This window comes from Ranitomeya variabilis, chromosome 2, assembly GCF_051348905.1.
Source record: "Ranitomeya variabilis isolate aRanVar5 chromosome 2, aRanVar5.hap1, whole genome shotgun sequence".
Lineage (NCBI taxonomy): Eukaryota > Metazoa > Chordata > Amphibia > Anura > Dendrobatidae > Ranitomeya > Ranitomeya variabilis.
In genome coordinates, this window is record NC_135233.1 from 26,475,559 (window position 1) to 26,479,781 (window position 4,223).

General features: G+C 44.4%; 1 long non-coding RNA gene across 1 annotated transcript; it reads right to left on the reverse strand.

Moving 5' to 3' along the window:
• Nucleotides 1-1,562: 1,562 nt before the first annotated feature.
• Nucleotides 1,563-3,487, reverse strand: LOC143804244 (uncharacterized). The gene is made up of 2 exons (XR_013221001.1): nucleotides 2,294-3,487; nucleotides 1,563-2,140 (listed from the first exon to the last, which is right to left on the reverse strand). It is a non-coding gene; the product is annotated as an uncharacterized LOC143804244 (long non-coding RNA).
• Between the last annotated feature and the right edge of the window lie 736 nt (nucleotides 3,488-4,223).

Here is a 4,223-nt window from a genome sequence, read left to right on the forward strand (position 1 = left end):
CCCTTTAAAAACAGGGTGGCACATGTTAAGGAGCTGAAACTCCTAATCCCTTCATCCAATTTTAATGTGGATACCCTCAAATGAAAGCTGAAAGTCTGAACTTCAACTGCATCTGAATCGTTTTGTTTAAAATTCATTGTGGTAATGTCTATAACAAAAATTAGAAAAATGTTGACTCTGTCCAAATATATATGGACCTAACTGTAGGTCCTGTACCTATCGCCGAGCAGGATACCTAATCCCTGCCTGACTCTAGCAGTAAACCCTGCTTAGGGAAGGACAGGGTAAACGCTGGTCGATCCCCACTAAAACTAAAGACAGATGGGATACACAAACAAGGGGAACACGAATATTGGGTAGATTCAGAGAGAAACACAGTCGTCATCCAAACACCAAAGAGGAAGATAGCCGACTGCGATAGCTCCAAGCCTCAACAGGGAAATGGAAATATCACTGGCAACTCCAGGCAGCAAGCTGGGAGTTATAAACACCCAGGTCCAGGTGTATCCATTAGAGCGGAGGTTGCCACTGGGTCCTAGAGTCAGAAGGACCAGGAAGAATTCTGCAAACTGCTGAGACTTTCTGCAGCCAGATGCAGTGCGACGTTCTGCAGCCTCTGACACACCCACGACAGTCTCCTAACATTAGAAGTATAGGTCGGGCTGGTTTATGGGGCTGGTTTATGGGGCTGGTGATGGACCAGGGCTGCCGCTTTCTTAGAACCCTCCATGATGAAAACTCCAATAGCAACTTGAGACCACACAGCATTAAATCATTCATTAATACAATTCACATGCTGCTTATTTCTTGGGAAATATATGTTAGTATTATTTGAGCACTTATGTCACCATTATTTTAGCTCTATATGGCAGTATTATCTTTACACTATATGACAATATCATCTTAGTACTATATAGCAGTTTATAGTAAAACTTCATGGTGGTATTATCCTAGCTATAGGTGGTGTTCTTATCTCAGCACTATGTGGTGGTATTATCTTAACACTACATGGCACTATTATTTTAACATTGTTCCTGAAAATCAGGCAATAATGTGCCATCACAGGATGTGCCCTGCTGATTGTTGAGCTTGGGCAACATATTTTTCTTTTTCTGCCACAAATCTGATAAATAATCTAAGAAACTGACCTCACATCTGCCCCATAGACCTCATTTATCCAAATCGTGTGCCCAATAAAATGGCATTTGGGGTCCCAATACAAACTGCGCAATAAATGTAACAATTAAAAGTGAAGCTCCGATAATTAGTACATTTGCTGCTTTTCTGTTTGTTCAACTTTCAGTAAAATAGTAACAAAAATATCTACTTTCCCCCCCTGGAAACCATCAGCAAGCAGCCGACGTCAGATCTATAATTCTAGGTGTTACAGGGACATGGCGGCCGTCGTCCATCCAGGAGTCCAGAAGGGTTAATAATCAGGTATTTGTGCCGCCTTGGGAGACCCCAATATTTTATACACCCACTATGATGGATGTTATGGGGCGACCGCCCCGGTCGCTGGATCTGGGGATTTCTCGCCAGTTACAACAGACGCGATGAAATATCACAGAAACCATTTATTAAATACAAAAGAAAAAGTTTCCACATTCAGGATTTAGTTTAAAAACATTAAAAAACACAAATCCCCGTGCGCTACTGACGTGAGGGACGTACAAAACGCTATATACAGTATATGTACACCGGGCAGCTCGGATACAGTACCAGGGTACGGCTGGCAGCTGAGATACACTGATATGGTGCAAGGGAGAGCTTAGATACCATGACAAAGTACAGCTGACATCTTAGGTACACTGACATAGTACAGCTGGCAGCTTAGATACACTGACATACTGAAGTACAGCTGACAGCTTAGATACACTGACATAGTACAGCTGAGAGCTTAGATACACTGACATAGTACAGCTGAGAGCTTAGATACACTGACATAGTACAGCTGAGAGCTTAGATACACTGACATAGTACAGCTGAGAGCTTAGATACACTGACATAGCACAGCTGAGAGCTTAGATACACTGACATAGTACAGCTGAGAGCTTAGATACACTGACATAGCACAGCTGAGAGCTTAGATACACTGACATAGTACAGCTGACAGCTTAGATACACTGACATAGCACAGCTGAGAGCTTAGATACACTGACATAGTACAGCTGAGAGCTTAGATACACTGACATAGCACAGCTGAGAGCTTAGATACACTGACATAGTACAGCTGAGAGCTTAGATACACTGACATAGCACAGCTGAGAGCTTAGATACACTGACAAAGTACAGCTGACCGCTTAGATACACTGACATAGTACAGCTGAGAGCTTAGATACACTGACATAGTACAGCTGAGAGCTTAGATACACTGACATAGCACAGCTGAGAGCTTAGATACACTGACAAAGTACAGCTGAGAGCTTAGATATACTGACATAGCACAGCTGAGAGCTTAGATACACTGACATGGTACAGCTGAGAGCTTAGATACCATGACAAAGTACAGCTGACATCTTAGGTACACTGACATAGCACAGCTGACCGCTTAGATACAATGACATAGTACAGCTGACCGCTTAGATACACTGACAGTACAGCTGAGAGCTTACATACACTCTTGTAATACAGTTGACTGGTTAGATTCAATGCCATTGTGCAACTGACAGCTTAGATACAATTACACAGTTCAACTGTGAGCTTAGATGCACTGGCTATAATATAGATATGAATTTAGATACACTGCCGTACTACAAGTGATAACTTAGATACATTAAAATTGTATACCTGTTTAGATGCACTACCATAGTAAAGCTGACAGCTTAGATACAATGCCAGTCTATCTAACAGCTTCGATACAATGGCAAAGTATACCTGACAGCTTGGATACAGTGCCATGGTACAGCTGACAGCTCTAATAGTCTATTTTACAGCTTAGATACAATGCCATAGTGCAGCTGTCAACTTAGATACACTGCCATTATCTATCTGACAACTTATATATGCTGCCATAGTGTATCTGTCAGCTAAGGCTTCTTTCACACTTCAGTTGTTTGGCGTCAGTCACTTCCGACATAGTGACGGATCGACGGATCTGTCACAATTGTTGAGAAAACGGTTCCAACGGATCCGTTTTTTTGACGGATCCGTTACTTGGGGGTTGTCTGGGAAAAGTATCTACTTTTTGGAGCATGCGCAATTGAAAAAACGGATTGGGGCGACGGATCCGCCGAAATGACGGTCGCGACGGATCTGTCGCCCATAGGCGGTCATTCTATGGAATGACGGACGCGACGGATCCGCCGCGAACCGTCATTTCGGCGTTGACAAAAAACGTTTCAATGTCCGTCTATGTCTAGACAACGTCCGCCAAATTTCGACGGATCCGTCGCATGACGGAAGGAACTGACGACCATCCGCCACAATCCGTCGCCAATGCATGTTTATGGGAAAATAACGGATCCGCCCAAAAAAAATGACGGATCCGTTATTTGAGGAAACTGGCGGTTTTAGACTGACGCCAAACAACTGAAGTGTGAAAGAGGCCTTAGGTACAATGTCATAGTACAGCTGACAGATTAGATACAGTGCCATGGTCTATCTGACAGATTAGATACAGTGCCATGGTCTATCTGACAGCTGGGATATGATAGCTTGGATACAGTGCAATAGTACAGCAGACAGCTTAGGCTGGTTTCACACTTGCGTTTTGATCTGCAGCGTTTTAGTGCTAAAAAACGCATGCGTTTTTTTTTCTATACTTAAAGGGAACCTGTCACCCCGTTTTTTGAAGATGAGCTAAAAATAGCGTTAAATAGGGGCAGAGCTGGGCGTTACATTAGTGTCTTTTGTGCGCCTTTATTACCTACCTATGCTGCCGAAATACCTTTGTAAAGTGGCCGTTTTCTGCTGTCACTCACGCTGGTCTGGTCCTATGGGCGTGGTGACAGCGCTGTTTCTCCCCCAGATCAGGCTCATCATTACGTTGGTGGCGTAGTGGTTTGCGCATGTCCAACAGAGAATATCCACTGCCCAGGAGATGAAAAACAGCGCGATCTGCGCTATTCAGCCGTTTACCGGTGGGCGCAGCCATCTTTCCTGTGGCCGCGCGTGCGGAGATGGAGCGCTCTGCTGCCCGGGGCTTCAGGAAAATGGCCGCGGGATTCCGCGCCTGCGCAGATGGAGATCACGGCGGCCCACCGGTAAGCGGCTGAATAGCG